The sequence below is a fragment of the Pogona vitticeps genome, chromosome 4, assembly GCF_051106095.1.
Source record: "Pogona vitticeps strain Pit_001003342236 chromosome 4, PviZW2.1, whole genome shotgun sequence".
Taxonomy (NCBI): Eukaryota; Metazoa; Chordata; class Lepidosauria; order Squamata; family Agamidae; genus Pogona; species Pogona vitticeps.
The window spans coordinates 177002267-177022585 of record NC_135786.1 but is presented as its reverse complement, the minus strand read 5'-3'; positions in this window follow the sequence as shown (position 1 = coordinate 177022585).

The following is a 20319-nucleotide window of genomic DNA, read 5'->3' as shown; positions in this document are numbered from 1 at the left end:
TTACTATTAAATAGAAGGAGGGTAAGCATTCAGGTTAGCCCTGTCAGAATGGAGGGGCCCTGGTTGCTCAGATAAAATGATAGGGTGATTTTAGCCCTGACACCAATCTTCTGATGTTGTGTTGAAGCTCAAAGCATGGCAGAGGAAGATCTTTAGTAAGCAAATTAGGCATTGTTTGGGGGAGGGGAAGATTGAATATTTTGTGATCCACTCTACCCTACCGAAAAAACTTTTCCTTTCTCACAAACACATAGATTGCTGGGAGAACAACAGTAGTGAATATTTCTAAAATATATATCAGGCTCCTGAGATGAAAATTTGATTTCATTGTGCCCATTCCTTCAGTTTTTAGTCTTCATCTATCAGCATCTAAAAAGCCACCAATCTGTACATCTGATAGGGACCCCAATGATCACTTGTTTAATAGCATCACTGCAATGTGGGCTCTCATATTTTGGGAACAAAACTGATAATACTATAACTTTATGCCTTCAAGAAAGCATTTCTTACTCCACAAGACAAACTGAAACCCTAACTAATAACAAAAAACAGTAATGACACTCTATAGAGCTTTCAAGAGTGACTCTGTTATGCTTTCTTGTAAATAACTAAAGAGGGCGGAAATAAGCTTTATAAACTTAGTCTTATTGACAGCGATCAAGGGGAAAAAGTCATATCTGACACTGAAATTTTCTTGAATATAGGCACTTGTATGAATAATAATGATAGTGTGCTATCAAGTCAATTCTGACTTATGGCAACTCTTTTTCAGAGTCTTCCAGATACAGAATACTCAAGGTTACCATTCTCTTCTTCTGGGGGTGTCTTGGGACCATGAAGCTTGCAGAACACCACACAGGCTAGCTTTACTTGCGGGAGGCACAGTGGGGAATTGAACTCCTAACCTTTGGCTCTACCTAAACCATTGAGCTATTCGGCCAGCACTTACATGAAGAAGAAAGTGACAAATTGGAATGGAGAATGAAACTGGGTTAAGTCACAAGCCAGTAATCTGAATTAGACTGATGGGGCAATAATTTCATCCTCCCCAAATCTTCTATGCTGGGTTGCATCTGTTATTGCATCTGGAAATCAAAACAGACCATTCTTCAGTTGATTTGATGAGCTAAACAGAGTTAGGAGGAGGAGGATAAATATGGCATTGCGTCTTAAAGGTGAAACTTGCTGCTTTACAAGTATCAGTTGGCCCCAGATTTATTTCCATAAGGCCAGGGGAGAGAGCAGATAGTTACTCTGTTGTTATTCTGGAATACAATCACCTCTCTGTTTTCATGCACTTGCAAATCACCCCTCCAGGAACACCTTGCCCTTTTGTAGCAGAATTTGTACAGTTTAAACAAAACTATGTGCTTTCTTGGTCTTGGTCTTTGATTCCAAGCATCCAGGTATTGGGTTCCTTGAGAACACTCCAGGACATCACACAAACATTATCAGTTGAAAAGTAGCCTTCCTGAAGATACTGCTTGATTAGCCTTTGTAACTCTCAGTTGGAGGTCCATTATTACCACTTTGAGCCCTTGAATTCTTAATGATTCCAGGAGGTGTCTTGCTGGAATACACTTGGCCTGACAGAGCCAGCAATTCTAGCATTGAGTGCTCATATTCTATACTTAGGAGACGGCAAATGTTCCCTCCTGAACAAGCATTCTCAGATTATCTTAACCAGGTGTAACCACCAACTAGCAGCCAGACAGACCAGTGGCCATGTTGATTTGAATAGTCTGGGAGGGGGTCATCTAAAAATGTGACTGTTCCAATCTCTGTCTCCCACTTACAGTAGAGTATGTTCAATAAAACATTGTTATTTTGGTTTTGTCTTTTAAATACTCTGTAATACTCTTAGAACTGCAGAGCTAGAAGGGACCCTAGGGATCATTGAATCCAGCCCTTGTCAAGGAGGCACAATGGGGAATCAAACTCCCAACCTCTGACTCCACACCCTAAACCATTGAGCTATTAACAATCTTCCCCTCAGCCTTTACTGCATTATTCCAGCAAAGCATATGGAAGGAGAGGTATAATTGTCTCCACCATCATCAGCACCACTCCCCCACTTCCTCAGTCAAGTTTTCCTCTGCTTGTTAAAGAAATACATTGTACCACTACCACTCCCCCCCCCATAAAAAAATCTGGCTCTAACTTCACTTATCCATTTTTCTCTCGCTTCCATGTATGGGACAGGCTTCAGAGTCAGCTATTGAACTGCCACTATGTTATGCTTTCTCAAGTAAATTCTGTACTTCACAGAGCTTGGATCTCATCTCTCTTGCTCCCCAAGTTCCTTATGAAATCATTCCTCTGTTTTGACTGATTGATCTAGCATGTGATGATGATGGTCCAGTTCCATGTTATGTAGCATATCAGGCAGCAAGAATTCTCCAGCCCATTCGATCTTGTGCGAGTGTTTCGGCGTCCTCCCATGTAATATGTAGTGCCTTCAGGTTTTGTGTCAATGTTCCTTGCCATGTTATTTAAGGGCATTCTCATTGTTGTTTGGTGTTGGGGGTAGGCGTCCAACTCATTGCTACCTTAGAGATCCAGTTGTTCTCCATACGATAGGCATGACTGGCCAGATGGAATCTTCTACATGCAACAACGCTATGAAGTTTACTCGAGCCACTCCTTCAGAGCACCTCTTTGTTGGTGAACTAGCACTGTGAATTTAAGATATTCAGAAAGGGTCCTGGCTTCTGGGCCCCCCCCCCCGGCCAGACAGACAGCACCCTGTCTTCCAAACGTATAGAGTCAGTGTTGCAGTGGGAAACCCCTTCCTTAGCACATTTCAATTCAGATCCTCATGGTGACTGGTTTTCCAGGAAGGCTTATTCCCTAAGCAGATGGAGGAATGTTGCAGATCCACATGGACATGTCACTGTTGAGTAAACTAATAATAAGTTTGAAAAGATGAAGTGACAATTAAATAACCCACTTTCTGGGAATTGTTACAATGCATCATGAATGCAGATTATTCCAATCTGAAACGCAGAAGAGTTCATGTTGTCAAAATACAAAAGCTCCTCCCATTTCTTTCTCTTTTCTTTGCTTGCCTCTCTTCCTGTCATAAGTCATGGTATCTGCTTTCACACTGTAGCAAACTTGAGCATTGTTTTACTTGGCATTGACAGCTGTCATGTGATTTGCATATCCATATATGACTTTCTAGTTAAAATGTTTGCTCACCTTGGTTTACAGGAATAATCTTACCTGGCGCCATCCCTAAGGTATTTTTCTGGCCCCTAGTACTGCTGTAGAAGTCACCTACTGTTCAGCTGCATCAGTTACTGGACTACACTATTGATTTTTATTTTGTGACACACTCGGCTTCCTCTGTATTTTGTGCATTTTGATTATGAATAGCTATTGAGTACAAATCACACCATGGGCTAAATCTGATTGTTAGTCCTGCTAGTTCCATTGAATTGAATGTGTCTTGTTAAGTGAATGATTAAAGAAATCCCATTGATTCAATCCATCTACCCTTCTTGTCACTTATATCTGGATTTAGCTTCTGGTTCCAAAATAGAGGAACCCCATTCATAGGAGCAGAATATTGAACCAAATGATGGCTAAGAAAAAGGCAGGGAAGACATATTTTGGACAGTGGATGCAAGACAGTCATTTTCATACTTAAAGCAGAATGACTGCCTTCAGATTGAGAATTTAGCCAACTAATATTTTTTCCATGATTACTAATTAGTACTATAATCAGTCAAAAATGTACTCTTGCAGATCTTTATATTAGCACACCCTATTTTACTGTGACAGTACACTGTAAGATATATTCACATTTTTTCCTTTCCTGACAGCTATGTTCATATATTGCAGAATGAGAAAAACTAAATTTGGCTGGCAGATTAGACAGATTCTCTTTGTTTCAGGGATAGGATTAAGTGAATAGGTGAATGACCAAGGTACCTACTTCCAGTACTCAATGTAGCTTTCAACCAGTATAATTGTTGTTGTTATACACCATCAACTTGCCTCCAACATGTGGCAAGCCTACGAATGAGCAAGCTCCAAATTGGCCTGTCCTCAACAGCCCTGCTCATCACTTGTAAATGAAAGCCTGTGGCTTCCTTTAGGGAATCTATCCACCTCATATTTGGTCTTCCTCTTTTCCTGCTGTCTTCAACCTTTCTCAGCATTATTGTCTTTTCCAGAGAATCTTGCCTTCTCATGATTTGCCCAAAGTATGAAAGCCTCAGTTTAATCATTTTTGTCTCCAGATATAGTTCAAGCTTGTTTTACTTTACGACTCACTTGTTTGCCTTTCTGGAAGTCTAGGATATCTGCAAAGTTCTCCTTCAGCACCATATTTCACGTGAATCAATTTTTCCCTATTAGATTTCTTTACGGTCCAGCTTTCACACCAGTATAATTATTTTGTTCAATATCTTTATAGGAACATGCTTTGTAATACTATCAAGTAGTCTAATTAGTTATAGCCTTAGTGCATAGGACAATGCAACCAAGATACCAGTGTTCAAAGTGGTTGCAAATACTTCCAAAGATCATGTTTTTAAAGTAAATGTTGGAAACAACAGCCAAAATCCTGTTGCTTAGATTAATGGATTGCACTGGAGTAAGACATTTGGTGAGTGAACACCTCTGTCAGTTTCAGATTCAAATAGGCCTATTTCAACTAAAACGTACTCCAGCATAGTAAATAACATATAATAATATGTCATTTAAAATATACTTGCTTGAATCAATGGAACTTACAGAAGAGTTGACTCGCCCAATGCCCATTGATTCAATTGATGTACTTTGGTGTTGATTTGCTACATAGAGCAATGGGATTTGGCCACAAACTGTTAACTATTTCAGACCAGCAATGCTACTTGAATCCTAATATCATTCTTTGATACAATGCATGTATCTATTTGGAATAAGAGTTTATAAACAAAGTTAAACAGTAGCTATTCATAAAAAACATTTAGACACTACATCATTCCCATTGAAACATTTTGTTGATAGGGGAAATGTCACCAATGGGCACTATACAGATATAGAAAGTTATGTTGACATAGACATTGTTGTTGGTGTTGTTTAATCGCGAAGTTGTGTCTGTCTCTTTGTGACCCCATGGACCAGAGCACGCCAGACTCTCCTGTCTTCCACTGCCTCCCAGAGTTGGGTCAAATTCATGTTGGTAGCTTTGATGATACTGTCCAACCATCTCGTCCTCTGACGTCCCCTTCTCCTGTTGCCTTCATACTTTTCCAACATCAGGGTCTTTCCCAGGAAGTCTTCTCTTCTCATGAGTATTGGAGCTTCAGCTTCAGCATCTGTCCTTCCAGTGAGCACTCAGGGTTGATTTCCTTTAGGACAGATAGGTTTGTTCTCGTTGCAGTCCAGGGGACTTTCAAGAGTCTCCTCCAACATCACAATTCAAAAGCATCAATTCTTCTGCAGTCAGCCTTCTTTATGGTCCAGCTCTCACTTCCATACATCACTACTGGAAAAACCATAGCTTTGACTATGCAGACTTTTGTCGGAAAGGTAATGTCTCTGCTTTTTAAGATGTTGTCTAGGTTTGTCATCACTTTCCTTCCAAGAAGCAGACGTCTTTTAATATTGTGCCTGCTGTCACCATCTGCAGTGATCATGGAGCCCAAGAAAGTAAAATCTGTCCCTGCCTCCATATCCTCCCCTTCTATTTGCCAGGAGGTGATAGACATACATAAAAAATAACTGTTACTGAGGGTGTCCAACTGGTTGTGGCTGGTAAGGGAAAGATTTAAAACAATCCTTCTTGATGTCCTATGCCCCTAAGCTAGATTTAGCCATCAGAGTTTTCTTCTGAGTAAAATGTCAAGAGACTCTAGTCAATACCCTATTCTTTTTAACCGTATGCAAACAGTCTACTTTAAGTGTCATTACCTTGCATCTGACATTTGCACAAGGAGAGATCCACTAACCCTTCACTCAAATGGGAAGCCATGTCAACAGGGCTTGTGTAACTGCAAGAGGAAGTTCATGGGAGTCAAATGACTGTGGATCTGTTACATTGCATGGCTCTAAGGAGGAATCTGGCCTGTGTATTGTATATAATATGTAATGGACCTTACTTTAACAAGAAGAAAGAAGAATGTGGATGATAAATATATTACAGTATTTTGATTTTCTCCATTCATTAAAACAACATTAAAACAACAATAAAAATCTCAATCACTTCCCCTCAATTTCCTCTGTGAAGAAGTTCGTGAATATCAAAACAATGAACCAAACAAAAATATCCCCCATATGCTCTGAAAATCCAGCATGTACAGCCATTCTCAGCATGGGGGATAACATATTGTTTTTAATATTTATCACATATTTTTTTCTGAGGAGCAGCGTCTGCCTTCAGTATCTAAGACTTAGTTGATAAATTCATGTTTTTGCTCAAATATGAACATTAAATATGTTGTCTTCAAAGACTTATTTATTTATTTACATTTTTACCCTGTCCATCTAATGGAAAATTCTAGGGGGTTTACGATATGGCAATGAAACATAGACTAAAATCCAATAATAATCATATTAAATAATCACGTAAAAAACCCAAACTTGCAATACCTATACTGTATAGAAAAATAGCTGACATGACAGATTGTGGCAAAACAGAGACAATTATTTCAAAAAAAAGTTATCAATTTTCAAAACAGAAGCTTAAACTGAAATTAGTCCAGGGTAGAAAGAGAGGGATTATGAATTTATATTTCATAATAAAACCTCTCTCTTATCTCCAGTGAGCATAACAATCCACCAAGTACTGCTATGAAACCCCCATTCATTTTAATGGGAACAATAGAAGCAGAACTGAAATGAAGGAAGCTCATGTGAGTGTGCTGGTTAGCAAATTGCTTCCTTTCAGGGCGATGCTATTTTAAACTTTCTGTGACTAAACGCGATGCTCCATGAACTGTTAACTAATTGTCAATTTGTTATGTCATACCTGGCTTCCAGGTGCAGCTTCTAGGCTATAAGAACACTAACAGATTTGTTTCCCAGTTGTCACAGAAGGAAACAATATGCTTGTGAAGTTACTGAGGGATGGATTGTCCATATGGTTTAGTCTTCTTAACGCATTCCAATTCTTTTCTCCCCCCCCCACCCCAAGGGGCAAAGTAATGATCTAAATTACACACTCAAAATAGCCATGGTTCATGCAAAGAGTCTCAAGAAATGTTTATATTCCTGTTCCAAAGGGAAAAAAACAAAAGAAAACAAATCACAAAAGCCTTTAATTTCCTGTGGACGCTCTGAATAGCCAACACAGTATAATGAGTTGTTCAGATCTAGAGGAAACATGGAAAAAGGAATTGAGTTAAATTAAGAGGCGAAATGAAGAAAGAATATACGGACTCTATTATTTAAGCCTCAGTCCTATGTCCATTTGCCATGGAGAGAACCCAGTAGGAGTCAATCATACAGTCAAGGAAACCTTGTATTGTTTGTAGCTAAATACAAATGGAAAATAAGTTCATTCGGTTTGAGAGCTTCAGTGAAACATTTCCATTTCCCACCACCTGAGAACTGTAATGACTCAAAACACATTTAGTCTTGAAAATTCTCACATTTATGAGGATTTCAGAGAAATATAACATGCTCAGAATCATGCAATCATGTTTTAATGTGCAAATGGTTAAACAATATATGGTCATCCATGGGGAGAATGGGATAAGCTGAGCTGGCACACATTCCTGGCATACAGGAGAAACAGCACAACCCAGAGATTACTCACTTAGCTTTTTTTCTTTTCTTTTAAAAAGGAGATTAGACATCAATCAATTCTTTAAAAATCATCCAGTTTATGAATGTGGGATATTGTGCTTCTGTACCCATCATTCAAAAAGCCAGGAAGTGAAAATTAAATATTGTTTGATGTATATATTGATAGCAGCTAGGTCACTCTGGGCCCAAAAATGGAAAAGTGAAGATGTACCTCCAATGTAGGAGCTCCTGAAGAAGCTGTTGGATATTACAGAACTGGATTCACTATCAGAAGCGCTACGAGATCAACCAAGAGACTATGCAAAACAAAGTTGGATCTTAATACATGCTTGGGCCCAGGGTCAGACTTGAAGATAGGGCAAAATGATTGATGGGCTTTGTCTTTTTTAGTTTTTTTTCCCAATGCTCTCTGGAATTTGGGAAAGCTGGAATGTAATGAGGTCTGAATCCCTGTCCTCAAAGGGGGGGGAGGGTTTGAGGTGCCTGTACTGCATTTTAGATATGTGTTTGTAGTTGACATAAATTTTTTTTAAAAAGCCAGGAAGTGGCCCAATAATGCTACACAATATTGTTCCTGTCCTTGGGTTTTTCCTATTAAAAGTAAATGTTTCAATTCCTTTCTGCCACATCTTGAATGTGGCATCTTGAATTTTTAAAAGCAAGACAAAAGAGATATGCAAACCAGGGTAAAATCATCATCTTAACTGAGGCAATCTGATTTGATACTGATAAGTGATATTTTACCCATTTTTTCATTTCTAATTTTGATTTCTTCCAAGATATAGGAGTTATCCTCCCCACTTGTCCCTTTAAGATTATTTCCTCAAGTTTGCATGCTTACTACACCTTATTAAATAGCTCTTAGCAAATTTTTAAAGTCAAACTCTACTGGCTTGGATGGATTACCTAATATTAAAATGTCAATTTCTCCTAACATTTCCTACCTATTGTCCACCAGTGGCTATTCCTCAGTTATAATTATAAAAAAGGCAAATCACTCAATCTAAACAAACCAATGTCCATCATCTACAGCATACTTCCCCAGATATTGTTTGATTACAACTCCCAGAAATCCTGGACAGCACGGTTAGTGGTGAAAACTTCTGGGAATTTTAGTCCAAGAGTATATGGGGACTCAAGGTTGAGAACCATTGATCTGTGGCCAGAATCCTCTTATTCAACCAGTATAAATTTGACACTTGGTGCCTGAAAGCAAATGCCTACAATAACTTCTTAATTTGTGACAATTCACAGCTGAAATTTCTACCAGTAGACTTGGGCCAGTGCAATTTTTTAAACTGGATCCTGTCCTATATGTTATAATCAATGTCATTATGGTAGCTTTTGGATTCCTATTTTGAAATGCTACCTTGCTACCTTGGTCATACAGTTCTGACCGGGCAGCAAAATGAGCAATTCTGTACTTCTCTAAGTAGAACTAAATCCCACTGAGTAATTCCAAGTTACGTGTATATAGGATTGAGGCCAAAATAGACATTTGGCCACTGGATCACTGTTTAAAGGACTTTTGAAAATGCTAACGTTTATTTTCAGATTTTCAGCATTGGCATAATTTCAGAATTATACATCGTTCATAAAAGAGTTAGAACTGAAAGTGCTCCAAGAGATGTGCTAGTGCTATAAAATCATGTTTGCATAAGACTGAATTTCTAATTAAAGATGCAAGTGTCTCTCATGATTTCACAGGATTGTCAAACTACATGTGGCATTTGCTTCAAATGTACAACTACTTTTGCATATGTTAAACTAAATCCCCTCCAAGTAGGAATAAATGTGTGATTGTACACTTTCATGAGACATGGGAAATGAGTCTAAATCAAATATTGTATTACAGTGTTTTTCAGATAAAGCTATGAGGAGAAAAATAGTCCATTTAGTCCTTAACCTGGCAGGCATGACACTTCTTCTAATGTAACAGTTAGCATTAATCCCAGCTACTGCTTTGATCTGAAATTCCACAATGTGTCTGAATTGTTTCTACATAGCCTCCAACTCATTTTAAATTGTTCTGCTTACAGCTATTTGCAAGTGATTTTACAGAGAGAGAGAGAGAGAGAGAGAGAGAGAAGATTCATTTTGCTTCCACCTCCACATCACATTGATCTTTTACATGTAAACTGCAATGCACTTGTTCCAGCGTGGTTAGGCAGAAGTCACGTCTACATTTTTCTTTCTGTGACAAGTTTTAGAAGTTACATCTCGTAGAGTGGCTTCTTTGCCATGTAATTCCAAAGGTAAGATTGACTATGTCTACTGTAGTGTTAACGCTAAAAGGTTCTTGTGACATATTCCTCTAACAATGATGGAGTTCTGCAGGCACCCTGTAACTTAATACTTTTTCATTCCAAAATAATCTCCAGCCGAGCAACTGAGGTGTATCTAAATCAAAGCCTTAAACAATTGATAACCTCCAGCTGTCCAGCTCATAAACCTTAATAGATTAGAACTATACACTCCCCCCCATAGTCAGTCTCATTAAAGTTGGTTCAGAAAATGGGTTAGACATCTTATAGTATTATCTCTTCCAGAGAGTTTCCATTGCTGTGAATGATTTGTGACTGTTGGGTATCTGAAAAGAACAATACACAATATATTAGGCAGGCAGAACTGGGATGCGTAGAAGTTATTCTTATTTATTTTAATTTTCTGCTCACCCAAAGTACCTACAGTGTGTTTTCAAAGTAGAGTTGCATTCATTTTACTCCACATAGTAGGGCCTCATTCCTTATTCAAAATATTCATCTTGTGCCATACCTTGTATAACAGCTTTGCTATCTAGTCTGACATAAGTAATATGAGTGTATAACAGGACCAAGGAGAAGAAACAGCTGAAGTGAAGAATAAAAAAATCAATTTCACTTTGGTTAGCTTTTGAATAGGGTGCTCTTTTTCTGTCATAGCCAAATGGATAGTTATTGCTGTCATTGTCTTGAGCTGCAGAAGCAAAAGGTGTGGCTTTTGCCCTGTAATTGGAGTACTATTCCCCTCACATGCTTGTCAAGATTCATTACAAAATTAAAAAAGAATAAAACCTTTCTCTTTCCCCAGAACAATATTTGGCATTTGCTACCACAACCCTATAAACTGTGTCAACCACAGTTCCCTCATCACCAAAGGCTGCTGCTGCTGCACCACAATGCAGAATAACATTGCACCACTGGTGTAAAGCACCAATGTACTTCAGTTGCACTCACCTAAGTACCATTTAGTAAAATCATAAACAACATAATAAGAGCAACTGCAGAACAGCATAGTTGTTGCTTCTTAATATATCATGGTATTATTAATATTTTTCAAATGTTCTACTTGGTTGTAGTATTGACTCTGGTGTCAACGAGGGCCAGAATCCTGTTAAAAATGTAGAGCAGAAGAACTGGCACAGTACCTTGTGTGATCGCTGGCTTGCAGTTGCTTTCACAATTCATATAATATAATCAAGTTATTTGAGCACCTACAAAAGCCATTGTGTCCTGTTCTTCATTAGGCCTTGCCTCTGCTTCCTTCTTGCTCTCTGCTGATTTGTTGCTCCCTTGTCCCCTTTTGGTGATCTAGCTGCCCTAGTGCTAGATTAGATAGAAGGAAGGAAGGAAGCCCAGGCATCGGATGTGGAGAGGAGATGATTCAAAAGTCAGCCAGTTTCCCTGCTCCACTCTCTCTCCCACTGCTGCTGTAGCCCGCTGGAATGGCTTCAAATGCAACAGCTACAAATCCTTCCATGTTGGCTCAAGAGATCACACCAACTGAACCAATGTGAATGCATTTGATTAAAAAAAAAGCAGAAGCTCCAGCATCAGAGGGGAAAAGTATGAATTGGTGAGAAAAACTCTAAGCTGACTCACAGAGATTTTTACATCATATAGTCAAAGGAAAATTACATGAATCACACTATCCCTATCCTGGAATATTTCCCACATTATTTTTTAATGTACTCACACCCTGAAATGTATAAAGGAATATCTCCAGGTATACATAAATCTATATTATCCCTAAGATTCCAAAGATCCTTCCTGCATACCATTCCGCAACTGGGGATGTGAAAATTGCACACACTCAATTTCACTGCATTTCTTTAAAACCTCCGTGTATTTACTTTCTATTGCAGAACCTCATTTTTTTTCTTATTTGCTTTAAAACTCAGAAATGTTTTTGAAGTGTTTTTCCTAATGTACACACTTATCAATGCATTTTATTTAGTGGAAGCATCTGCTTACATGTTTACCCCACATAAATGAAAGTGTGTTTGTGCACATTTTCAATTGCATGCATTTTAGCCATTCTCATTTTGTAATGTACACTTAATTCCTGTAGGATTTTGGAGACAACATGTATTTCTTCCCATAACAATTCTCTATTCAGGAAAAAAAACAGAGATGCTACTTTCAAACTGTCAAATTAGACATAAATTTTTTTCCATCCTTTCCGACAACCTATAATGAAGGTCCAAGAGCCAGACATGTAGGCTACGGCTTTTTTCTTTAGTTATCCTAGAGATGTAATGCTCTCCACAGGAAGTCTAGCTGTTTTAGTTCTTTTGCCTTTTACCCTTCTGGGAGATGATGCCTAGTAGGTAAAGTTTTATTATGTGATCTTACACCCAATTATACAAAGATAAAATACATAAAATAAATACATAGTATAGTATAAAATCTTGCTATAGCATTTTGTGAATTCTCATAGCTGAAAATAAAAATTTAGCCACTAACTGTGTTATTATTTGATTCTCTCCAGACAACAGAAACTTCAGATAGCCTGTGGGAGGTAGGCCAGTACATTTACTCATGAATGAACCAAGATATCAAATACGATCGATCCTATATAAGCTACATTCCAAAATGATGTGTGCCAAGGTCTCAATAATTTCTTTCCCACAGGGAGAAGATGCCTTTTTATTAGACTATTTGCAGAACAGGCCACATGTTCATGTTCTGCTCCTAATGATTCATGTTTCTTGCTACATTGCTTTTGTCTAATTATTCAGATTTGTATTTTTTTAAAAGCTGTTTTCCAGTTTCTAGCCATGTTGAGATCTGCTTAAGAAGCAAAGTTCGGCTATATTGTAATCACTACTTTGCTTTCATGCAAGCAGCTTTCAGGTCTGGCACCTAAACAAAAGGTCTGTACAAGCTGTACGGTTTTGAGTGCCTTCAAATAAAATTGTCTAGGTTGGATTAACACTTGCTTCAAACAACATATGTATACTCAGCTTGCTATTGTACTCTTGCGAATGTTTCAGCAGCACATATTTCAGTTCCATTCTGCAACAGTCATCGTGAAGCTGAGTCAAAATGTCTAAGCAAACACTATTCTGTAATAATATTTGAGATTATTATTTCTGCCACAACTTTGAAAAAGCAAGAAATCCCACAGAATCTTTGTTGAATTTTTTTCCCACTAGGCATGTGCACAGACTGATTTTCCTCATTCCCTTCTGTTCCAATTTGGTATTACCATTGGCCAGAACAAAAAGTTGTTGTTCACCCCTGAGGTGAAGCAATGTCCCAACAGAACCCTCTTTTTTCCATTAGCATTCACAAGGTTAAAAATATGTGAACAGAGGAAAAGGGAAATGAGTACCAGTACATTGAGTTCATGACATGAAAATAGAAGGTCAATGAAACCTGAAACTTCCAATGAAAACCAAGGGCTTCCTCAAGCATTCGAATTGCAGGGGCATTAAGGGCTCGTCCACACCGTCTCTGGTTGTTCTGGGTCATTCTGGTATTTTTTTGTTTGAAATTTAAATAGAACGTTCCAATATTCATGTCAATATCTGGAAAGGGCATTTGTTACAGAATGTTCTGGGGTTCACTGTGTCATCCTGCTATCATCTGTTCAAACATATCCAGAATTGCTTCCTAACATCACACTCCCAATACCGATTGCCCTCTTTTGCAGCTTTCCCCCATCTACTTCACTCTCTCCTCCCTTTCCTCCTAGTTTTGTCTGTCCATGAGGTGTGGAAAAGTGGCTATTGATTGACTGATGATTGATTTTGCATGTTGATGATGGATACTGGCTAGCAGATAGATGTCCAAAGGGAAATGTTATCAAATGATACACATTCACAAAGTGTATGTGTCAGCATAGAAGAATTCAGTTCTAGGGTCAACAGAAGCAGATCCTGCACTGAAGCAAGCTGGAGCAAAGTAGAACAAAAAAATACACCATTGCCAAATGGTAAAATTTAAAAAACCTGGAAAGGTTTTTTTTTTTTATCTTGCTCTGATACTTTTAATACTTAACCCTGCCTTATATGGACCCTGGAGTGCATTACCAGTAACATTGGTTGTAAGGAAAATTGAACAAATGCCTGGTATGTATGGGCTCATATGAGATCACCATGCTGTATATATTCTCTTGTAGCTGCTCAGACAAATATTTTATGGAACCATAGGGCAAAGTGAATTATTTGTTCCTGGATAGGCTTGTGCTGTTCTGAACAGTCACATTTTTCTTTATCCGCTTGTAGCTTAGCTTACTAAACTTTATTGAAATAGTGTTATACTATTAGGATTAAATATGTGTCTGTGGAAGGATTATTGCTATGTGGGCTTTGACTGTATAGGCCAGTCAAAGTTAGAACATTAGGATCTGTCTTCTCTCTTTCTTGTGTTTTCTTAGTGTGGTGATGCAAATACTAGCCACTTCCTGTTCGGATTCTGGCTGCAATGTTAAAGTCTAGCATGTCCCCAGAGTGGATGGCACTGATGTCCTGTAAACCTGTTACAGCTATTTGTAATTTGTCCCACTTTTTTTCCTTTTGACAGAGAACTATAAATGGATAATCTCACACACTCTGGAAATAATTGGTTGGAATGTATCTTAAAAAGCAAAGAGCAAGTTGGCCCCAATCAGAATGTTCAATATTAAGGCTCAGAGGGACTCAGGAGCCTTCTGCACATGTCTGTTTTCTACCTTCCCCCGCCACCACTGGCTGCCATGTCCATTTTCAGCATGCCACAGAAAGACATTGGGCCCACAGCATAGTAAAGGATATACTACAGTGATGGCTAGGCTGTCAATATTATTGCTGCTTCTGCTGCTTTTAGTGGCAGCAAAACAAGCAAAAAATAAAAATAAAACCAAAAAAGTGGAATAATAAAAAATCTTATTCTTTTTTTAAAATGATATTTGGTTCCTTCATGGCTTTCATAAGTGACAGCAAAACAAGCAAACGAAAGAGAAAAAAACACCAACAAAAAACCTCAGAAGGAATGAAAAGGAATTGTGATCTAACAGTGAGCTTCCATTTCTTTGAAATGTTTCTCCTGCTCTGGAAAGTTTAAGCAAAATGATTCCACCCTCAGTTTCTGCGCTGAAAAATCTGGTGGAGAATTTCAAGATTTCCTCTAAAACACACATGCTAGTAAATGCAAATTTGCTTCATATTTTATCAGGATATACCCTGCAATGGACAAAATGTAGAATATGTTCAAGCCACTGCTGAGCTGAACTTCAGCAGCATGGCTTGCCTTTGCCTCCCTCCCTGGATAGCGCGAGACGTCATTCAGCTTACAAGAAAGATGTAGGAGGAGAGGGGGGAACAATAGGTTATTTAAGGGATGTTCCACCCTCTCCTCTTCCTCTTCCTTTGCTGGCATCCACCTGCCCACCCTTTATTCTAGTGTGAGTTTATCTGGTTCCCTATGGGGCCGGATAGGAATTTTTGACCCGTATCCTGATTGGCGTTTGGATGTGGGAATTTTTTGCCTATACCACACTGGAACAGGTGCACTGGCATGTTTAGAGGTCGAAAATTGGTTACACTGGCGGGTAGTGCGGATATAACAGGTTTTGTTGGTGAGCCCTATTGCAAAATCAGGTAAGCTAACAGCCCATTTGACCTCCCCGCACTGTGGATTGTGAGATTACAGTGCTTGGGGGGGAAAGATGTGCTGGGGCCACACCCGGACCAACAGTCAACAAGGAGAAGCTGGTTTGAGGCTCGGGGGTGGTCAAATTGGGGCCGGCCAGGTTCTCACTGTCTTTATGACTGTGAGAATGTGGGGCCAGGAACTCGCCCATTTGTTGGTTAAGGGGTCCTTTGAGACCTCTGTGCTTAAACATGATTCCGCACTATGGCAGGACCCCCCCCCCTTTGCAACAAAGGATGGCAACATGGATTATGTTTAATAAAGTGTGGCCCATGATTCTTGTATCGCGTCTTCATTCTGGGGTTGGGAAGGCAATAAGTTTTGTTTTCCTTTCACATGTGTCTGTATAGATATTGAGCAGCTGGATAGCAGAGTGGTTTAGGTATGGCATCTGGCTGTGGAGCCAAAGGTCGGGAGCTTGATTCCCCACTGTGCCTCCCTGATAGGGGGTGGACTTTATGAACCATAGTGTCCCTTCAAGCTCTGCTGTTCTAAGATGATGATGATTTTTCTTGGCTCAGAAGCTAATTGCAAGGCTTATTTATCCTGTTATATAGGTCTGTGATTCAAAAGTTACAGTGCTCCTTAATTAACATTTAAATTATGCATGTTAATAACATGTTTTAATGCTTCTATGTTAGCATGAGCAGTTTATCCAAGCTATGACCTATTCATACATGAAAAACAGCATTTTGTAGTATCTGCTCCACTAAAAAAACCCTTCATATTTAACACTAAAGGTTGGGTGCAAAAGAGACAAAGCGAGAGAGAGAGAAAAGAAAAAAACTGTTTAGACTAAAGGGAACTCCTGAAACCACTCAGTGGTTTGCTTCTTTTTTTGATAGAAATAATTCAAAAAGCCAAAACAAATAATTCAAGGATGCTTAAATTTTCACATTTCATAACTTGTTTATGGTAACTGTATCATTCCACTCTTGACTGAATTCTTTGCAAATGGTTTGCTGAAATTAATTTAACATAAAATGAGTATAGATACTGAATGAAGATGGCATGGCATATGAAAGTAGCTAACATCGGAATGAGGCTTAGCATCTAAATAATTCTTCTAACAAAGCTATCTGCAACTGAGTTAATGTTATCTGCCAAGAGCTGAAGAGCATATCTAGTATGATGTTCCACTGTGAAGTATGGGTTAGGTAGGACAGATGTGGGTTCTGGAATGATGACCTCAGGCTTTTGGCTTTCCATAACATGGTATGTAATTGCAAAACTTGACAGGGTTAGAGCCTCATAGCATAGTGGTTAAACTGCAGCGGTGCTGTGGAATCTCTGCTCACAACCTGAATGTGATCTCAGGCTTGAGGTTAACTCAGCCTTCCATCCTTTTGAGGATGATAAATTGAGAACCCAGCTTGCTAGGGAAGCAATATTTAGCCTGCATAATTAAATTGCAATGTAAACTGTCCACAGAGAGTTTTAAGCACTATGGGATGATATATAAGCAGCACACTTTGCTTTTTTGCACTCCAGACCTTCTACTGCTGAAACTCCTTTGAAAGATTTATCTATTTCTTGAATGCTCTTTCCATCCTGACAATGTATAATAATAAAGTGGTTTTTAATGACAGCAATAGTCAGTGCATTTATTCAGTGACTGTCTCTGTTTTCTGACAATTTTTCTTTCCCTTTCCATTGACAGAACGGTACTACGCCCAGTCAAAGAAATTAGGGAGCAATATCTTTTCCGTATTGAGCTTGATAATAATAATAATTCTGTGCCATCAAGTCGATTCTGACTTACGGTGGTCCTTTCCAGGATTTTGTAGGAAGAGAATACACAAAGTGCTTTATCATTCTCTTCTCATGGGGGCACTCTGGGAATTCAGTTGGGCCATGACTACAAGGCTGGCTCTTCTCCAGGAGGCACGGTGAAGAACTGAACTCTTAATCTCTGCCTCCATAGTCAGATACCTAAACTGCTGAGCTATCCAGACCACTACAGTATTAACTGAGCTTAGAGAAGTAACTTTGCAGTGTTCCCCTCCCCCAGCACAACTTTTGATGAGAAGCTAGTAGGAATGAATGGATGTATAGAGGGATGAGATGGAATGCAGTTTACATTCACCTTCCTTTATATATATCTAAATAGTAAGTATAGGACATAGGATTCTGTTTGTACAATGAGCTAATATCTCAGGTTACTTTTGTCATTTAGAAGGCTAAAGCTACCATGGACATATGAACTGAAGTGCATGTACTGTCCTCCTTTACTCATCCTTCGCGGGCTTACAAAGAAGCTGGATGCAGGATGAAAAGCTTTTTTTAAAGGGCCATTAGGAACACTCATATGAGACTGAGCCCAAGATCTGATTGGAGAGCCCCTTGTACCATGCTGAGGTCTTCAAGATGGTGTAGTGAATCTTTTCATGCTTCTTGTAAAAGTCTAATTTTCTAATACAAAATTAGCGGTTGCATTTTCCAGGGAGCCATGCACTGATTCTAATGACATGGGCTACACTGGAAAATATCATTTCCTAGGATCTCTTGTATTGGTAATGTGAAAACTGATTGTGTCAGCTTTCTTAGCGGAAATCACAATTTTAGCAGAGTAATTGGCGGTTCAGGCAGTCCAGGAATAACTCACACATAGTCCAGCAGCATTTCCTACAGCAACGTGTATTTACAGCAATATTTACAGCAGTCAGGCAGCATAACGAGTAGATGTGATCTTCATGCAGGTGAAGATACAACTAACTGTACAATCCATACATATATACATATACAGAACCAATCAGGTTACACATTACCTCATCCCTGGGTTGCATCAGCCCTGGATTACATCATCTCTGCTGAGTCATCCTGACTCAGTTTTCAGCACACCTGATCATTATGGCTTCTCATTAATACACTCCATTCTGCTCAGGCCTGCAATTTTCTCTGACACCCCTCCAAATTTAAGGTCTGAGCAGAATGTATACCCAGCTTTTCTGTTATTTCTGTGTGTTTCTGTATGTTCAGGGATTTTGTCAGTATATCTGCTATGTTTCTCTCTGACTCACAATATTGTAACTCTATTAATTTCTCCTTTATTGATTCTCTGACACCATGACACTTTACATCTACGTGCTTATTTCTGCTTCATATGTCATCAGTTGTTGCCATCTGTATGCATGTTTTTCTTCTGTGTGTACCCCTGAGCCACCAGTCTAGCTTTGTATCTGTAATCACCATTATTTTGCAATTTTCTCTTGTAAACCCACTTGCTGCCTATCACCTTTTGCCCTGGTGGCAACCTTGTTTCAGTGAACACCTCATGTTCATCCATTGATTCCAACTCATCATTCATGGCCTGCACCCATTTCTTCCTTTCAATCTCTGGAAGAAGCATTACCTCCTCAAAATTCTTTGGCTTTTGGTATATGTGACATACTGTTATTTCTCCCACACCAAACCTTTCTGGAGGGATTCCCTTACTAGCCCTTTCTGACCTTCTAGGGATTTGTCTTTCTTCTTTAATTACAGGTTCACTTCCTGTCTCACTACACACTCCATCTTCCTCTTCCTCTTCTGAGTTGCTGTGACTGGAACTTTCTTCAGCCTCTTCTTTTGGCTCTACCTGATTTCCCTGTCTCCTCTGTTTTTCTGTGAAGGGAATGTACACTTGAGAGTTTGCATGTACCTTATCCCAATTCTCTGTTCACAAAAGTTTGCAGATCTGGAAATTGCTACATTTATTTATATTTATTTATTTATTTATTGGACTTATATACCGCCCCATAGCGCTACAAGCACTCTCCGGGCGGTTTACAATTTAATTATACAGGCTACACATTGCCCCCCCAGCAAGCTGGGTACTCATTTTACCGACCTCGGAAGGATAGAAGGCTGAGTCAACCTTGAGCCGGCTACCTGGGATTTGAACCCCAGGTCATGAGCACAGTTTTAGCTGCAGTACAGCGTTTTAACCACTGCGCCACGAGGCTCTTTCCATCTAGGAAACGATACGCTTTTGACCCTCTTTCATAGCCCAAAAACCTCATTTTCTTTGCTTTTGGTTTTCCTTTTCTTCTGGTTTCCTTTGGTACATGTACCCACGCACTGCAACCAAAAACTCTCATATGCTGTATGGAGGGCTCCCTCCCATAGAGCATATAGTATGGGGTTTGATCTATAGCAGAAGAATATAGGCGATTAATAATATAAGAAGCAGTAACTATAGCTTCTCCCCAGTAAGCATGGCTCATACCAGCATCCGCTAATAGAGCATCCTTCATTGTTTGTAGGACCCCATTCCTTTCTTTTTATCAGTGATTAAAGCTAAAGCGAACCAATCTGTCTCCAAGCTCCCCTACCTGTACCTTTCTGAGCCCCTGTCAGATTTTTTGTGCCAGTAGGATCATTCTGGTTTGGTCCATTTCCAGCATATGTGATTGCTGAGAACAGACCAACAAGCAAGGCTTAAGCTGCCAAGGAGCCTCTTGTTATCAATTTCCAGTATCATGAAGTGGTTTAATAAACAAGCCACTTCAGGATATCATCAAACTGAATGCTTTGTCTGCTCCTCTCTGAAATGGCAGGGAAAATAACATTATTATTATTTTGACTCTGCTAGACCATTGCTGATGCTCTATATCAATTAGATTAATTTGTTAAGAAAACATTCTTTGTATGAAGCACCATTGAGAAACTGCCTACAGCTGAAACCACCCCTGTGTGACCTCAC